This window comes from Arvicanthis niloticus, chromosome 11 (assembly GCF_011762505.2).
Source record: "Arvicanthis niloticus isolate mArvNil1 chromosome 11, mArvNil1.pat.X, whole genome shotgun sequence".
Lineage (NCBI taxonomy): Eukaryota > Metazoa > Chordata > Mammalia > Rodentia > Muridae > Arvicanthis > Arvicanthis niloticus.
In genome coordinates, this window is record NC_047668.1 from 31,099,532 (window position 1) to 31,119,949 (window position 20,418).

Below are 20,418 nucleotides of genomic sequence, written 5' to 3' on the forward strand. Positions count from 1 at the left end.
CCAGCCCCCTCCCTGTTCCGGGCCCATTCTGAGGTTCCACTCAGAATTTATTAGAACCCTCTATTTTGTGTCACGTAGTATGCCAGCACACATGGGTACTCGTACTATTAGAGCTAGAGTCATCTGAAAGGAGGGAACCACAACTGAGAAAATGCCTAGAGAATATTGGGCTGCAGTCAAACCTGTAGGGGATTTTCTAAATTAATGATTGACAGGCAAGGGCCCAGCCCACTGTGGGTGGAACTACTCCTGGGCTGGTGGTCCTAGGTTCTGTAAGAAAGCAGGTTGAGCAAGCCAGTAAACAGCAATTCTTCGTGGCCACTGTAGGTGGCCTGAGCAACCCGAGCTCCCATGTCCTGTACCACACAGCTGCCATTAACTCCATTACTAGGCCCTGTGGTTGAATTTAGGAAGAGTTCTGCACATCTGTATGACATTTCTGCCCTGTCCTTCAACATAGCTGCTACTGCTTCTTTATGTATAGCAAACTCAGCCTCAGCTTCTCCCGTCATTCTTCCTTCAGGACCAATCTCAATATGAAGTCTCACAGGTGGAGTGGGGAGAAGTCATAAATGCCATTCTCCATGGCTTTGCAGGCCCCCTCGTGTAGGTGCGGTGGCCCGTGGTGTGCTGCTCTGTGAACTTGATCTCTCCATTTCTGGGATCATACATTCCCGAGAGACAGTAACTGAAGTTTCTACCAAAATGATCAGTAGTGAAGCCATAGCCATCACCGAAGGTATGGCCCTCTTCACAGCCCCAGAGCCCACTCTGTGGGCACCAGATCTCACCCTATCCAGGCCTGCCTGTTTACAATGCCAAAACCTCCGGGCTGTGCCACGTGGATCATAGGGCACAGTCTCTGCACAGACATGAACATCAGCTGTGGATCTGAGTACACCCTAACTTCCTCCTGACTTTTCTTCAACATTTCAATACCTGTGCCCTCTTCTCTCCTTGTGCCTCCCTAGAACTTTCTCACCTAACCTTAGGGAGGCAACCTAAGCAGAGGCTTTTCCTGTAATCTTGTCCTCTGGGTCCACAGGTAGTTTGGCACAGATTCTAACCCTGAGAAGAATGGAGTGACTTCTATCTCAGTGCATCCAAACAGGAGTGCTCAAAGCTTCTCGGCTCCATCCTTGGTACTATTGGCACTGTATGGGCCACTGCAGGTCAACATTCATCCCGCTTCTGTGTGACTTCAACACCTCAATGCGCCAGTATCCCATTCTTTCCCTATCCGTTTTCAGAGCTAAGTTTACATCATCTTCCGACTCAAATCCAAGAAAAGCCTCATCATTCTGCCTGCCTTCTCTAATGTAAATGAAACACCTGTTACCCCAATAACGAATTGTGTAGACAGACAGGAAGTTTTCTATGTCCTCAACTGAGCAGGATCAGAGTACGCCACAGGGTTTAGCACATAGCCTTCAGCTTCCTAAGTGCCCGGCATCATGGACCCTTGACTGTGCTTATGTCAATAAGCTTGGGAAATATTTTGTAGCTTAAATAACCATTGCAGATGCCTTCTGTAGGTGACTTAGGCACGTAAGTTTTCCAGGAGGAAGAGAGAAGTTACTTCTATTTTCAAAAAAAAAAAAAAAAAAAAAAAAAAAAAAAAAAAAAAAAAAAAAAAAATCATGGCTTAGAAAAGAACCCCAATTCCACTCAATACTTTAAAAATTCAAGAGGACTCTGGGGAAAGTCTAAGTGTATCTTCTTTTAGTTCTCCACCTGAAATGGAAGTTCAAGCACTTTCTGTGGGAGCAGACCATCTAGAGACCAGCATTTTGGCAGGAAGCAGGGGTCAGGGCAAGGCACTGCCACCCCACAGCCCACACCCAGGAGCTGATTGAACTGTGCTGGCCAGGCAGAAAGGAATGGTATCCATTATTTTTTAAAGAAAAATAAATTCCTGCTTTACATTTCACATAAAATGCTATCTATAAATAATCAACATAAAGGTCAAATATTCAGTTCTTTTTTAGATAGCAAAATCAGAAAACATTTATATTACCATGGATGAACGAAGACATTTTTTAAAAAAATGAAGGGAAAAGGAATTGATAAATAGGAGAGCTGCTTAACAAAAGCCTTCCTAAGTGTGTGCGTGGTGGCACACAGTCTGTGGATCCAGCACGTGGGAAACAGAGTCAGGAGGACCTACGTATGAGAACAGCTTGGGCCATATAGTGAAACCCTGTCAAAAGAAATAAATACAGAAATGATATACACACCACAAATGAAAAGATAGATTTCCCATTTTTATCATCAAAACACAGTACTTACAAATAATTTATCAAATACTCATGAAATTAAAAAACAAGCACCAACTTAATGAGTAGAAGAGGGAACATAAATTACATGATAAATAAGATTAATAAGTTCTATTTAATTTCACCACTAATAAAATCTAAATTATAATAATATATAATCTATGATTCCCATGTATTGGTTTTTCATAGAAAAAATACATGATAATATTATTGAGAATGTGAAACTGGCATACAGAAGTATCTACAGAGACAACCCATGGTAATCTTCAAGAGTCAGGCTGTGCTTACTAATCAAAGATCATCACAGCGAGCTTAGTCTTTGTTGATATTTCCTCTTGGGAAGAGGGTTAGGGGAAGGACCTGCTACCTTGCCTGAGTACCCAGGTACCATTCCTAACTAATTATATCCAATTTTGCCCTCATTTTATGTACTCTTTGGTCTCTGTAAAAGCTAGATGATATGGGTAGGGTAGGATTAAGAGAGGAATCACCATCTACACAATCATGGTAACCATCTATGCAGAGTACAGTCCTTTCAGTGCACCTGCTTTGAAGTTACCACACTCCTAACCACAGCCCCTCACCCACAGCTTTTTAAGTATCCCCGATCAAGTCATTGTTTTTCCAGAGTGAACTTTGGTAGACTCACACCTTTGTCTATTGTGAGGACCATAGGAGGAGGGAGTAGTCATTGTTTATGCCTCCCCAAAAGTAGAATTTTAACAATAAAGGAAAATAAATGTTTGCATCTTGATACTGGAAAATAATTATTCTGGAAACACCATTAATCTACAATCTATTTAATGACATTATGAACCAAAGCTGTTCTGTATCAACATAGATATATTTCACACATCTGATCAGGATAAAAGCCAACAAAGCCATAGAATTCTGATGGTATAATGGGGTTTACCAACCTATCTTATATGAAGTAATTTACATAGTGTTTAGGCAAACATAAATGAAAAAAATGACTCAGTAATTAAGAACATTTGCTTGCCTTCCAGGAGACCTGAGTTCAGTTCTCAGTACCAATGTGGTGCAGATCACAGTCACTTGTGTCTCCAGCTTCAAGGAATCCGAAGAGGTCTTCTCCCTGCACTTGTGTCACACACACGGGGACACACACACACACACACACACAAACACACGTACACTCATACACACTAAATAGTTTTAAATAAATGAATAAACAAGCAAAATTCACAATTACCATTATCTGGGGCATGGAGAAAACTGCAAGTTAGAACACAAAAGTTATTTTAAAGTCATTGCTAATGCTTTGTTTCTTAAGCAGATCAGTGGGAACATCTTAATTATTTACGCTTATGTGTGCACTTTCATTGACACATATGAGATATCTTATAATCAGTAATTGGTAATATGGCTAACAGTGCACACTATTTTGTTGGCAGATAGTTGGGATTTAAAACATGAGGGAGAGAAATAATTAACAATGGAAACAATAAGAAAGGGGGGTCTCCCTTTTAGTAGAAAACTTTACGTGTGTTAATTTGCTGGAAATACAAAGGTGAGTTCAGAACAGATAGGGTAGTTGGTGCATTGGGTGGATAAGGATATAGCGGCATGGTGGATTATTTTATGTTAGCTTGAACAAGTTAAGAAAATGAAGCAGCTCCACCCTCAGCCCATGAGGGCATTCATATCCACTGCAATAAGGAGGATTTAGGTAGATGAAAAAAAAAAAAGTAAGTAGGATTTGCCCACTCATTCCTAAGAAAAGCTTTTGTCTTCCCTCCAGCAGTCACAGATTCCTGGTTCACTTGCTGCAGACCCCAGGACTTCCTCCACTTCCTCCAGTATGTACCCAGTCCCCAGAGTTCATAGTCCTTTGACCTCCACCTGGCAATCTTATCATCAGCTCCTCTGCTTCTCAGACCTTCAGACCTGAACTCAGCACACCGGCAGCTCTAGTGGTCCTCCAGCTTACAGATCATTAGATCTTGAGACTTCATAATTCAGTAATCATATGGCACAGGCAAAGATACATGAAGGAACAAAATAGTCCTGATCGGATGATTGTTGTTTTCTTATGAATTGGTTCCATTATCTGGTGAAGCTGATAATGAAAACAGCTAGTAATGACAGCCGAGGACACTGGTGGACATGTGAAACAATTATGGCGAATCTGTGAAAATGAAATATGTCAGTAACCCTGAGGATGAAGTTAAACCATGAGTGTGGCCTCATACTGATTTGTTCCTGCTCTGTACACGTGTCAAACGCCGTGGAAGTAAGAACAAAGAGATAGTTGGGACTGAGATTAACTTCCTGTGGCTTGCAGGGCCTATGGGAGCTTTACCTGGGTCAGTAGAGCTGCAGTGATAAGCCTTGTAGTTTAAGCATACATAGGTTCAGGAGTGAAGACAAAAAAAAAAAAAAAAAAAAAGAACAGAAAATAGAAAGTAAACATTAAAAACATGGCATTGATATAGTAAGAAAAAAGCTGGCATGGTGAAGGCTGGATTGAGAGAAATGTGTGTATAGTAATAGAGTTTGTGAATATAGAATAGAAAATAGAAAAGGCACTTTGAAAGGCTCGGCACATAGCACATAGTCTGTGTTCTCTCTCTCTCTCTCTCTCTCTCTCTCTCTCTCTCTCTATCTCTATCTCTCTCTCTCTCTCTCGTGTGTGTGTGTGTGTGTGTGTGTGTGTGTGTGTGTGTGTGTGTGTGTGTATTTCTATAGGGAATAGCTAGATGGTCCTCAAACTGGGATCAGAAAACTGTAATGGAATTTTACCAATATCTGTATTAATATTGATATTGACTAGAAATGCAAGGACAAAGATTGGAAGGTGAATGTCTTTGGTAAGTACAGCAGAGGTCTAAGGTGTGAGAAAGCAATTGCAAGGTGGTGACAGACAGCATGAATGGATGGGTGAGGAAAAGCAGCCCTTAATGGAGGTTGGGAGATTGGGCATAATAGATGTGAAATTGTAAAGTCTCTCTCTCTCTCTCTCTCTCTCTCTCTCTCTCTCTCTCTCTCTCTCTCTCTCTCTCTCTCTCTCTCTCTCTCTCTCTCTCTGTGTGTGTGTGTGTGTGTGTGGTGTAATCAGTTCTCTTTTGATGCCAGGAACCACAAGGATCAGGAAACCAGTCTGACCTTTCCAAAAATAAGGAATAGACAAAGTTTTAGCTTCTTAACACATCTAATTATGGCCTCTGGTCATTGTTCCCCTCTGAGTTCCCCTCTGAATTATCTTCACATCTGTGCCAACCTCACTGCCAGTACTTAATCACAATGCACTGCAGTGTTTGGGAACATGTCTGTTTAATCTACTAGGTACACTTTGATTCATGGAGAAAGCATGCATAAAACATGTCTGCTAATAGTATCTAGCTTGGTGCTCAGAAAGCAAAATGAAGCTTAGTGCATATTGATTGTCTAAATAATGGAAACCCATGGAAATATGTTAACAAATGGAAAGGAATGTGAAAAACGGTGGGTGGCATCTTCATGTTTAAATTTATGGATATTTTGCTTCTTTATGAGTTTATAGAAATGAAAGAAAAATTCTGGAGAATCTAGGAAACTTTGGGGTAAGGAAATAGTTCAGTCTTAAACTCAGGCACTATAAAAGCAAGCACATTTCAAAAGGAGAAAAGATGGTAATATCTGTGTTGATCACATTGTAGGAAAGCAAGGTTTGGTTATAGTGTTGGAGAGCAGCTTCCCATGAAATCACTGTGAAACCCGAAAAACTTCATAGTATGAATGGAGATGAGTAACAAGTGTTTCAGGTAAGACCCTGGATAAAGTTATATTTTTATATTGGTCTAATAAAAAAAGGCAGTATGACTTTTAAAATTTATTTTATTATTTTATGTCATATCTATGAGTGTTTTGCCTGCATATATGTCTGTATACTTTGTGCATGCTTCGTGACCACAGAAGCCAAAAGGAAGCATAAGATCCCCCAGAACTGGAGTTATGGATGGTGACAAGCCACTATGTGGCTTCTGGGAATCAAACTTGGGTCCTCTGGAAGAGTGAAACCAGTGCTTTTAACAGCTGCATCATCTTTTCAGCCCCCATGAAATGATTTATAAAATACACTCATGTTACTATATGTAGTGTACCACTTATTTTGAGTCTCTGCTAAAAATTAAGATCTGCTAAAAATTTTAATTATTTTGAAGAATGTGTTGAGTGTGGTGTCTTTCACCTCCTCGACACACTGTGGACCACATGCATGATAGTCAGAAGCTGTGAAGTCTGCTGATCTGATTTAGGTTACTGACCTTAAAAATCTTTTGCCCAGGGAGAATACCATGGACCAGCTTTTCTCTTTTCAAATACAACTTTGAGTTTACCATTTACTTCTCAACCAGGCTGCATTGTTGTGGTTGGTATCACCTCTGGTTACCCTGTCAAATCTATTATTAATCATTTTCCTCAGGAGGAAGTATAGCTGTACTGTAATTGCTCCTAGGGCTAGTCACTGTCTATTGATTTTCCTTCCACAAAGGCAAGCCACTCTTAGTGAGTCTTCTTTGACCCACTGATGTGTAGACACTTGGAATCGCTGATGAAACATTAATTTCACATGCCTTTTCCCCTTGTCTGCCAGCACCATAGGAGTCTAGCATGATAGATTAAACAATTTACCAGCTTGTCTTTAAGATGTGAGTGGTCACATGACAAAGTTCTGACTCACAAAAGGCAAAGCTGATGATAGACACTTGCTTCCTTTCTCCCCAGAGCATATATACATGAATATCAAAACCATTTGCAAAGGATGGCATTCTATGAAGAGAGCTAAATCATGAGCACTCTGTGTAAATATTGTAGAGGTCTTTGTTAACTGCTGGGCATTTTTTTTTCATTATTTTAAAATACATATAACAAACCTTGTCATTTTGCTGATGTTTAAGTATACACTATCATAATATTAAATACATTTATATAGAACTTGAAGAGACCACCTCCAAGGAGCCAGACAGGACCCTCAGTGAGTGAAAGGGTAGGGACGACAACCCACCTAAAAACTTTTGACCCAAATTGGTCCTATCTAAAACAAATGCAAGAGCAAAGATGGAGCAGAGATTGAAGGAATGGCCAACCAGTGACCAACCCATTTTGAGAACTATCCAGTGGGTAGGCATCAATCCCTCACACTATGAATGATTCTATGTTCTGCCTGCAAACAGAAACCTAGCATAGCAGCCCTCTGAGAAGCTCTACACAGCAGCTGACTGAGACAGATGCAGATACCCACAGACAAATATTGGATGGAGGTCAGGAGCAGGCCCTCAAGAAGATAGCAGTCTAAAATGGAGTCCTGGTAGCTTCCAGAGACTGAGCCACAAACCAAAGAACATACAGGGACTGGTCCAAGGCCCCCAGAACATATGTAGCAGAGGGCTGCCTTATCTCAGTGGGAGAGGATGTGCCTAATCCTGCAGAGACTTGATGCCCCACGGTGGAGGAATATGGTGGTCTGCCCTCTCAGAAGTAAAGTGGAGGAGGAATTTGAAGAGTAACTCTGTGAGGGGGGATGAGGAGGGGGACGGCATTTGTGATATAAATAAACGAACAAACAAATAAATAAATAAATATTTTTTAAAAGATGTGAAATTAACCTCCCCCAAAACACATTTATATTATTGTGCAACCAACATAACTATCTATCAGTATACTGTTTTGATTATGGCAGCTATAAATTCTGTATCATTGCACATGTGTGAGACATATTGAATAATCATATTCAGAGCATAACAAATTAGTGATATTGACACCCTGAGACAAAAACCATAATTGCAAGTTAGTCATAACAACAGGTAATCATAACAACCCTTTGAAACAAATGTAGGCCTCTCTGTGCTGACCCACTGTAGGTATTACAGGTACACACCACCTTTCTTTATGCATCTTAAGGCTCCAAACTTAGATTCTCATGTCTGCATGATAAGCCCTTTATAAGCTGGGCCATCTCCCCAGGCCAAAAAATGATTAACAAAAGCTGCTTAAATACTGATTCAATGTGGTATCAAAAATTGTGAGGTTTAGTGTACTTTTTATATTCTGTGATATTAAAAGCCATTAGACTTCCTACCACTCTGAATAGGTTCATGGGTAAGAACTCGTGAATGCTTTTGTAACTTTGTAAACCAGTTATTTAAAAAATATTGTTTCAGTAAGCTATGTATCTCCTCCGAATGCCAACTCATTCCGTCATATATCTAAATATTACATTATAAAACTTTCCTATATTAATATATCAAATATAATTTTAGTAACATTTAATATCAAAAATATTTTTGTTAAAAAATCTTTGAGAAATTTAGGCTAATAGTGATGAATATTTTCAACATTCCAATTTTCACTAGAAAGCTCAGATTTTTTTTTCAGACAAGGATTATCAGTCCTTTCCTTTTAGCTACAGACTGGCTTTCATCATATGTCAGTCATATGTCAGCTCTGTATGACCATAGTGTTCTGTCAGCCATCTTTCCATGTAAAAGCAATATTTAAATGGCACTGGTGCTCATCTGTTAAAAAGAAGACAGGTCAGCTCACAGCTGAATCAATCTCAGAACTCTGCAATCTTAGGATAATTGTTTCAGTTGGCATAGCTCAGCTTTATTTTCTATTGTGTCACAGGGAATATTAGAAACAAATATATATACAGGCAGAAATTTAATAGTGATTGTGTTTTAAAGAAATTCTAGAATAAAACTTTTCATTTTTGAAATGATGTTTTTGTTAAAAAAATTTTTCTCTTATAGTGAGCATTCATAGCAGAGAACACAGTGACAGCTGGTACATTTTGGTTCTGCTGAGACACACCAACAGTTTTACCCCCTGTAGCCTTTCACCATTACTAAAAATGGCTGCACAATGAAAAATATCAAGTAATGTCACTGCTATGAAAAGAGTTTTGACTCTAGGGACTGTCAGGATTCATTCCGCATTTTGAGTATCATTCCATGTGGCATATCAAATTGCCCTGAGGTTAATCTTGAAAATGCACAAAAAAGCAAATAAAAATATTGCCCAAGAAACCCAAGTCCCTTCCCCATAACCACTGCTCAACTGAATATAAGAAGGAACTACCTTTTATCTAAAAAAAATTATACTTGCATCTCATAAACAAGGAATCACATAAAACGTGCATTTCATTTTTTCTAATATATTGTCTTATATAACAATATTTGTGAAATTATGCCAAATAGGTATGTACATAACAATTCACTGACATATTTTTAAATATTATACATTTTTCATTCATCCTCAAAAATAGGCTTATAGTCCAACTTTTGGTGGCTGTAAAATATTCTCCTTTGAAGTAAAATCTTAAATTTCTTCTTTAACAGTTTCTATAGGATTAGTTTGTATAATATATATATACTGGCACCAACTGAATATAGAATCATATTCTGGATGTTATGGGATATTCAGACTTTAAATTAGGGTTATGCTCTTATTATAAGTACGTTTCAATATGACTTTAATTTGCATTTACTTGTTACATGGTATTTCCAAAAATTTTCACATGTTTATATATCACTTGTTTTAAAACATTTGTTCATATATATTTAAAAACTTTTATTGTGTTTTCTCTACCTTTTACGTGTACTGTCTATCACTTTGATACTGTTATATACTCCATCTTGTTTCTGTTTCTTTTTTTTTTTTCCTCTTTAAACTTAATTTATAAGGTAATAGGTTCTGTTATGGTATCTGCCTACATCCATGTCACTGCTTGTTGTTCTCATTTTACCACTCCCACAATGCCCTCCCCATGGTCCCTCCCTCTCCCACTGGCAATCCCCCACCAATCACTAATTTTCTTTTTCCCCATATGCAATAGTTCCTTCCACTTTCACATTGTATGTATTTTATCACTCTGAATTTTCTACCTGAGACCTAACCATTAATGACTGAGCCATCCATCTCTCTAGCTCGACTTTTTGTTTTCTACCCTACCTTAGAGTGCCTTCCTTTTCTTCATGAATCTCTAGTTTCATGACCTACACACACACAGAGAGAGAAAGAGAGAGAGAGAGAGAGAGAGAGAGAGAGAGAGAGAGAGAGAGAGAGAGAGAGAGAGAATTTTAAATCTAGGCTGTGTATGTGAAAGAAAACATGAGTTATCTTTTTGAACTGGCTTATATTGATTGGACTAGATTATAGATTACTGCAATGATTTCCAGTTATACATATTTTCCCAAAAATGGCACAGTTTCATTTCACTTTATGACTGTTTAAAATTCCATTGTTCCATTAAACTTGTTTTCTTTATTCTCTAATCTGCCAATGGTTGCCAGAGTGGTCAGAGTGATACCATATCTGGGCTACTGTGAATACTGAAACAGTACACATTAAATATACAAGTGTCTCTCTAGTGTGCTGACTTGAAGACCTTTGGGTATATGCTCAAGAGTGGACATATAGCTAGGAAGGCAGTAACTCTCTAGCATTTTTGGGAAATGTCCATACAGATGTCACAGTGGTACACATTTGAATTCCTGTCACTGATGCTTCAAGCCCACTCATTCTCTGACATTTTTTGTTGGTGTTCTTGAACACCAACATTTTTACTCAAATGTAATAGAAATTGAAAGTAGTTTTAATTTTTATTTTCTTGATGAATAATAATATTGTCTTACTTAGCATTAATATTTCTGTGACCAAAGCAACTTAGGGAAAAGGCTTATACTTCCACATCACTGATAATCATAGAAGGAAGTCAGGATAGGAACTCTAACAGGGCAGGAGCCTGAAAGCAGGAGCTGATGCAGAAGCCATGGAGGGTGCTGCTTACTGGCTTGCTCCTTATGGTTTGCTCAGCATGACCTCTTATAAAGCCAATGGGTAGCTGGGCGGTGGTGGCGCACGCCTTTAATCCCAGCACTTGGGAGGCAGACGCAGGCGGATTTCTGAGTTCGAGGCCAGCCTGGTCTACAGAGTGAGTTCCAGGACAGCCAAGACTACACAGAGAAACCCTGTCTCGAAAAACCGAATTAATTAATTAATTAATTAATTAATTAATTAAAGCCAATGGGTCACTCATACCACCCACAGTGGGCTGGATGCTCCCTCATTAATTACTAATTAAGAAAAACTTTACAGCTAGATCTTACACAGGCATTTTCTCAGCTGAGTTTTTTTCTCCTCTCAGATGACTCCAGCTGTGTCAAGTTGACATAAACACAGATATTAAACAATATTTCAAGTATTAATTAACCAAGTGTATGTCTTCTATTAAAACTGTCTGCTCAATTTGTCACCCTATCTATTGATTGGATAATCTACTGTTCATAGTGTTTAACTTTTTTGTTCTTTTCATAGTGTAAACATCAATCCTTTGTCTTGTGTGTGATTTTAGAGAGTTTTTGGTCAATATATTCTTTTCTGGGTGATTATTTCCTTGCCTTAGCAGCTTCTTAATTTCATGGATTTCTATTTGCTAATATTTGGGGTTACTTACTGTACATTTTGCGTCATTCCAGAAATATCTGTGTACCTTTATACCATAAAGTATGTTATCTATCATTTTCTGTGTCCGTATCATGGATTCAGATCTTACATAAAGTTATTGGGTTAATTTTTATACAGGTGAAATACAGTGGTCTAGCTTCATTCGTTTTTGTGCAGAAGTCCAGTTTTGCAGCAGCACTTGTTCAAGAAGCTATCTTTTATCCAATGTACATTTTTGATACATTTATGAAAATTAGTTGCTCTGCTTGTGTGGGTTTGTTTCTGGGTCCTCAATTTCATTCCATCAGTCTGCACGAGTGTTTGTGCCAGTGAGTCTGGTCTTGTGACTATTTCATCTGAGGTCAGATGTTACAGCATTGCTCCTGCATGGCTCTCTGCATAGGATTGCTTTGGCTCTTTAGAGTAGTCTGTGTTTCCATGTGAAGTTAAGGGGTTTCTCTTTTTAGCTGTTTGAAGAACGTCATTGAGAATTTAATGGGTGTCATGTTGAATCTACAAATTGCTTTTAATATAATATCAATTGATGTGCATAATTTAGTCAATCTAAGAGCAGGAAAGGTTTCCATCATCTCATGTCTTCTTGAGTTCCCTTTGGTTCTTACAGTTTTCATTATACTAGTCATTCACCTCCATTGCTGTTTATTCTTAGGTTTGTTAGAGATGGTGAAGTGGTTGTTTGTAGCTATTGAGAGAGTTTTCTTCTGATTTCTCTCAGAAAATACACTAAATTGTTTATATATATATATATATATATATATATATATATATATATATTTCATCATACCTTAGTCAGAAGGATTCAAATAAATAAAACAATGGACAATAAATGCTAGAGAGGACAGTTTTAATAGAACATATACACATGGTCAATAATTATTTGAGAAAGCATTCAACAACTGCGCTATCTAGTTTTATGTCAATGACACAATACACACACACACACACACACACATCTTTATACTTACTTCACTTGAAGTACTTTTCAGTGTTAAATGTCTTGTGGAAGAAGTCTTATGTCACCTGTAACTGGTGATAATTTTGTTGTTTCTTTTATATTAAAGAAGGCTTAGACGAACAAGTACTCCTGTTTTCTTCCAGACTTTAGAACAAATACTCTCATTTTCTGCCTATTTAGTATAATGTTGGATATAGGTCTATGACATATAGTCTCTATTATACTGAGCTGTGTTCCTTCTGTTTCCTCCTTTAGCACTTTTTTTTTAAATGAAGGTAAGTTGAGATTTGATAAAAACTTGCTTCATTGAGATGATTGCTGTCCTTAAATCTGTTTATGTAGCATATTATTCTGATTAGATGAACCTTGCATTCTTACAATGAAATCAGCTTTGTCATGGTATACAATCTTCTTTTGTGTATATATTATATGTGTGTGTTATATACATGTGATGTGTGCATGCTTTTATGTGTCTTTGTGTGTTCACATGTACGTGAGAGCTACACATATACATGTGTGTGGGAGTAAACCAGAAATCACTGTTGTATGTCTTTCTCTGTTGTTCTATACTTTATTGTTTGAATAGGGTCTCTCATTTAGCTTACTGTTCTACAATTTGACAAGACTGTCTGGCCAAAACGCTTCAAGAATCCTTTTGTCTACACCATCTCAAAACTAATATTATAAGTTGATAATCTTGATAGGCTTTTACATGGGCTCTAGGATTTCAAATCAAGGTCCTCATGCTTGGACAGCAGGCATTTTAGTGACTGAACCATCTTCTCAGTTCCTAGTGTACTTCTCAGGATGTTTTTGAGTTTGTTTGCAAGTATTTATTTAGGAGTTTTGTGTATAAGTTTTCCAGAGAAATTGGCCTGCAGTTTTCTTTTGGTTATTGCTGTTGTGGCCTTACATGGCTTTATAATCAGAGCAACATTGATGTGTAAATTGAACTTAGACATGTCCTTTCTATGTATTCTATAGAACAGTGTGGGTATGGTCATTAGTTTCTCAAATGTTTTATAGAGTGCAGAAGTAAATATTTCTGGTCCTGATTTTTCCTTTGTTGAGAGATTCTTGTTTCATTCTTATTGCCTATTATGAATCTGTTTGCATTTTTCATATCATCTCGATGTCATTTTGTTAGGTTGTATGTGTACAGGAATTTGCCCATTTATAAACTTTCCAGTTGGTAATTTTTTGTTTGTCTATTTAATGTGTGTATGTGTGCATTGTGTATGTGTGTGTTACATACATGCAGGCACCTGATGAGCTGAATGCACTGGAGTCGGAGATGCAGGTGGCTGAGAGATACATGTGTGATGTAGATGCTTCGGACTGAACCTCAGACTGATACAAGAGAAACAAGTGCTCCTCACCACTGGGTCTGTATATTTCACTTAATATTGTCTTTTCTGTGTTCATCCATTTACCCGAAAAGTTCATGATTTCATTTTCCTGTACAGACAGATAGTATTCCATATATAGATAGTGGTGAATATGTATCACATTTTCATTATCTGTTTAGCAGTTAAGGACATTTACATGGTTTCCATTTCTTGAGTATTGCAAAAATAAACATGACTGAGTAGAATGGTGCCAAGTCCCTTCGGTATACGTATGGGAGAGCTGGATCATACAGTGGATTTATTTTTAACTGTTTGAGAATTCTGCCAATTGGATTCCATAATGGCTGGACCAGCTTGCACTCCCACCTCCAGTGTATGAGTATTCCTCTTTCTCCACATCTGCCCTAGCATTTATTGTCACTTGTTTTATTGACCTTAATCATTCTGACTGTTTCATGGTATGATGAAATCTTAAAAATTTTTTGACTTGTGTTTCTAATTTACAAGGATGAGAAATACTTTTTGAGATATTTTCTTAGCTGTTTTATTTCATTTGAAAACCCTTTGTTCAAATCTATAACCCATTTTGTATTGTTTATTTTTGAGGTTATAAAGACATTACATCATTAAGGTCTGTTCTACTTCAGAGAACTCTGGTCCCTGTTTATGAAGTGCATGGTGTCTTCAGCAATAAAATGCTACCTTCTGCCTTTGGAGTAAAACCAAGGGCAGCAGCAATGGTATATATGTTTGGGAGTCTCTTGGACAGCTGACCAACAACTTAAAAGAGGACTTCTCATGACTGGTATTAGAATATCTTGTTATATGGCCTCTGGTTCTTGGAAAGATCATTGTCAACCCAGATGAAGCAACTTCATTTAAGCTTTATATGTAAATTTACACACTTAATTATGTACATTACAGTTCTTATTTTACTTTTCTTGGGTAAATAGTAGTATGATTCCTTATGGCTTTTTCAGACATCTCTACTGTAGCCCATTGTTTTTGATTGGGTTATTCACTTTCTTAATTGTTTATTCTTTGAGTTCTTACACATTCTGCATATTCATCCTCTATCAGATCTACGGCTGCCAAGGCTCTCCTCTCCCTCTGTAAGTTTCCTCTTTACCCAGTTGTTTTCATTAGTTGTACAGAGGTTTTTGGCTTAATGACATCTCACTTGTCTATTATGGCCCTTAATATCTGGGGAAATGGAACCTTACTCAAGAAGTCTTTGCCTGCAGCTGTGTCATGCAGAGAACTGCTAAGGTATTCTTCTAGAAATTTCAGTGTTTTAGACTCACAGTGAGGTCTTTCATCCATGTGGGGTTAGTTTTCATGCAATGTGACTGCTACAAGTCTAATCACATTCTTCTGCATATGGACATAAGTTTCCCCGCACAACTTGTTGATGATGCTAACTTTTCCCAGTGTATGTTTTTGTCATGTTAGTCAAACATCTGATGGATGTAGATCCTCATGTTTGGTTCTTCTATTTTGCTCCATTTGGTCATGTATGTCTGGTTTTATGGCCATGTCATGCTTTTTTTTTTTTTAACTAGGATTGTGTAATAAATCCTGAAATCTGGAACTGTATGCTCCAGCATTATTATTATTATTATTATTATTATTATTATTATTATTATTATTATTATTATGTTTTTTCAAGACAGGGTTTCTCTGTGTAGCCTTGGCTGTCCTGGAACTCACTCTGTAGACCAGGCTGGCCTCGAACTCAGAAATCCACCTGTCTCTGCCTCCCAAGTGCTGGGATTAAAGGCATGCGCCACCACTGCCCAGCTCAGCATTATTATTTTTAATGGTTTGTTTCCAGGATTTCTTTAGGTATCTGTTTTGTTTGTTCAGTTTGTTTTGTTGTGATTCTAAATAAATTTTAAGGTTTTTTTCAATTTCTGTGAAATATGCTGTGTGATTTTAGTTGAACATAAAGGTCTTTATATTTTCCTTGTATTTATTAAACTCTATTTTTAGAGAAAGAGATTTAAAGTTTCCACCATAGACGTATTCATCTCACAGCGGAGGTTTCTTCCTAGATGCTTTATTGTCTTTGAGTATGCTGTGAATAAGAATATGTCTATAATCTCTTTCTCATCATATTTTTTGTTGGTGTATATGAAAATGATTTTTGTAAGTTGGTTTTGTATCTTGCCACATTGCTGAAAATCCCTTGTGTATAATATCGTGTCATCTGCACATAGAGATAATTTGACTTCTTGTTTTTTTATCTTTTTTTTTAAGTTTCCTTTTCTTTCCTTATTAATCAAGATAATCAAGCATAATATTAAAAAGGGCTTGGATTAGTAGACAGTCCTGTCTCACTCCTGAGATCAGTGGGCTTGCTTTGGGTGTTTCTCTATTTAGGATGTGTTGGCTGTGCGTTTGTCACACTTTACTGCATTGAAGAATTGTCAGTCCAGATCTCTCTAGGACTTTTATCATTGTTGGTTGTTGCCACAGTTGTTTTCTTGAAGCTATTGAGATTATCATGTGATTTTTTTCCTTAAGACCATTTATATGATTTATTACATTTACTGACATGGATGATGAACCATCTCTGAATTGGGGGGATAAACTAACAGTTTCAGAGGGGATAATCTTTTTTGATCTATGCCTGTATTTGGTTAGCAATTATTTTATTGAAAAATTTTAAAATCAAGTTTCTATATTTAGTGAATTCCTTCATTCTCTCCTTCATTCACATATTCCTCCCATAAGATTTATTCATTCCTGTACTCTTGTGATAAATACTACCTTACATCTTTTTTTATTTCACCCCCCCAGAAATTTGCTTCATTTTTATTATCTGTTTATGAAATTTTATCTAAAATCAGTTACATAGAGCTGTTTCCAATCTACCCATCACATTTAAATTCTAAGTACAAAAAAGCAGCCAAATATTCCTTAAACATTTTTAATATTGCTGTTTTTATTTTTTGTTTATGTTTTTTGTTTGTTTTAAATTAGATATTTTATTTACATTTCAGATGTTATCCCCTTTCCCCATTTCCCACTCCCCAGAAACCTCCTATCCCATCCCCCCTCCTGCTGCTTCTATGAGGATGTGCCCATACCCACCCACCCAATTCCACCTCCTTGCCCACAAATTCACCAACACTAGGGCATCCAAGGATGCTTCACGGGACCAAGGACTTCCTCTTCCACCTATGCCTGACAAGGCCATCCTCCCCTACATATAGAGTTGGAGCCATGGGTACCACCCTATGTGCTCCCAGGCTGGTGGTTTAGACCCTGAGAGCTCTGGTTGGTTGGTATTGTTGCTCTTCCTGTGGGGCCACAAACCCCTTCAGCTCCTTCAGTCTTCTCTCTAACATCTCCATTTGGAACCCCATGATCAGTTCAATGGTTAGCTGTGAGCATCCGCCTCTGTATATTTCAGTCTCTGGCAACCTCTAAGGAGACAGCTATATCAGGCTCCTGTCAGCATGTACTTCCTGGCTTCCACATCAACATCTACCTTTGCTGACTGCACAAGGGATGGAAACCCAGGTGGAGCAGTCTCCTGATGGCCCCTCCTTCAGTTTCTGTCCCACACTTTGCCTCCATATTTACTCCCATGAGTATTTTGTTACTCCTTCTAAGAAGGACCGAAGCACCCACACTTTGGTCTTCCTTGTTCTTGAGTTTCATGTGGTCTGTGAGCTGTAACTTGGGTATTGAGTACTTTTGGGCTTATATCCACTTATCAGTGAGTAAATACCATGTGTGTTTTTTTGTGATTGGGTTACCTCACTCAGGATGATATTTTCTAGTTCCATCCATTTGCCTAAGAATTTCATGAATTCATTGTTTTTAATAGCTGAGTAATATTCCATTGTGTAAATGTACCACATTTTCTGTAACCGTTCCTCTATTGAAGGACATCTGGGTTCTTTCCAGTTTCTGGCTATTATAAATAAGGCTGCTATGAACATAGTGGAGCATATGTTCTTGTTATATGTTGGAGCATCTTCTGGGTATATGCCCAGGAGTGGTATAGCTGGGTCCTCAGGTAATACTATGTCCAATTTTCTGAGGAACTGCCATACTGATTTCCAGAGTGGTTGTACCAGCTTGCAATCCCACCAACAATGGAAGAGTGTTCCTCTTTCTCCACATCTTCACCAGCATCTGCTGTCACCTGAGTTTTTGGTCTTAGCCATTCTGAATTGTGTGAGGTGGTATCTCAGGGTTGTTTTGATATGCATTTCCTGGATGACTAAGAATGTCGAACATTTCTTTAGGTGCTTCTTGGCCGTTCGAGTTTCCTCAGTTGAGAATTCTTTGTTTAGCTTTGGACTCCATTTTTTGATAGGATATTTTGGTTGTGTGGAGTCTAATTTCTTGAGTTCTTTGTATATATTGGATATTAGCCCTCTATAAGATATAGGATTGATAAAGATCTTTTCCTAATCTGTTGGTTGCTGTTTTGTCCTATTGAAGTGTCCTTTGCTTTACAGAAGCTTTTCAATTTTGAGGTCTCATTTGTTAATCCTTGCTCTTAGAGCATAAGCCATTGGTGTTCTGTTCAGGAACTTTTCCCCTGTGCCTAGGTATTCAAGGGTCTTCCCCATCTTCTCCTCTATTACTTTCAGTGTATCTGATTTTACATGAAGCCCTTTTATCCACTTTGCAAATTCATTTGGAATAGCAAAAAATCTAGAATAGTTAAAACTATTCTCAACAACAAAATAAATTCTGGGGGAATCGCCATCTCTGGCCTAAAGCTGTACTACAGAGCAATAGTGATTAAAACAAACAAACAAACAAACAAACAAACAAAACTGCATGGTATTGGTACAGAGACAGGCAGGAAGATCAATGGAATAGAATTGAAGACTTAATGAACCCACAGACCTATGGTCACTTCATCTTTGACAAAGAAGCTAAAGCCATCCAGAGGAAAAAAGACTGCATTTTCAACAAATGTTGCTGATTCAAATGAAGATCAACATGTAGAAGAATGCAAATAGATCCATTTTTATCTCCTTGTACATTTTTCTTTATATACACTATTCCTTTAAGTATCTTCTGCATTGTTGGCTTGCTGGTCAATGATGCCTTTGTGGTTATTTTGAAATGTCCTTATACATTTGCCAATTTTAAAATAAGTATGGTTGGCTATAGTTGTCTTAGTAGTTACTTTCTTGCTTGCTTTTTTGAATACTTTTAATCATTTTTATTATTATTATTTTTACATTCCAATCACTGCCCCTTCCTGTCCAAGCCTCACACAGTCCATCCCCTATCACCCCTCCCCTTTTCCTCTGTGAGGGTGGGGTACCTCTAGATATCGCGCAACCCTGGCATATCAAGTCTCTGCTGGGTTAAATGCATTCTCTCTCACCAAAGCAAGACAAGATAGGCCTGTTGGAGAATGGATTCCACATCCAGGCAACTGCTTTACAGACAACCCCATTCCAGCTGCTGGAGGACTCACATAAAGATTGAGTTGCACATTTGTTATATATGTGCTGGGGGCCTTGGTCCAGCCATATATGCTCTTTGGTTAGTGGTTCAGTCCCTGAGAGCTCCCAAGGGTCCAGGTTAGTTGACTCCTTTGTTCTTCATGTGGAGTCCCTATTGCTTTCAGTGCCTTCAATCCTTCTCCCAACTCTTCCAGAAGAGTACCCTATGTTTTTATCCAATGTCTGGATGTGGGTCTCTGCATCTGTTTCAGTCAACTGTTGGGTGATGTCTCTCAGAGGACAGTTATGCAAGATTCATGTATGCAAGCATAACAGAATATTATTAATAATGTCAGATATTGGTGCTTGCTAGTCAAATGGGTCTCAAGTTGGGCCTGATATGTTCATGCTATTATTTATTGGTGTTTGGATGCAGTGTTTCACTGTCACATCCTCTGGTTCTGGTGCTCGTTCTTTTGCACAGGTGATTACAGTCATGGTGATCTTTGCTGCTTTTTTCCTCTCACGCTTACTGACTGAGATGTCCATTTCTAGCAGCTCCATTTTTCCATTTCAATTTTCTTGCAGAATTTTTTGCTTACTCTCTCTCTCTCATTTGTCAACTTTACCTCTGTGTTAGTAATTTATTCTCCAAGTTTTGGCCTGAATTCATATACTTGGCTTTACATTCTTTCAGGCCACTCCTCACTTTTACAAGTAACTTCTGAGACCTTCACCCAGCATTTTATTATTTCAGTATCTTCCCATTTGATATACAAGAAGCTACAATCTTTAAAGGGCTCAGCAGCCTTCCCTTTTTTGTGTATTGCTGTGTTCTTATCCATGTGTCTGTTGATTTTGACATCTCTCCAAGCTTTATTTTGAGATATTTTTATTCTGTAAGCTTACACAACACCAGTAATACTCAGAGAGTGAAATAACAC

At 37.9% G+C, this 20,418-nt stretch overlaps 1 pseudogene; it reads right to left on the reverse strand.

The window, feature by feature from the left end:
- Positions 1 to 263: 263 nt before the first annotated feature.
- Positions 264 to 20,038, reverse strand: LOC117717363 (heterogeneous nuclear ribonucleoprotein F-like; annotated as a pseudogene).
- Positions 20,039 to 20,418: the final 380 nt, after the last annotated feature.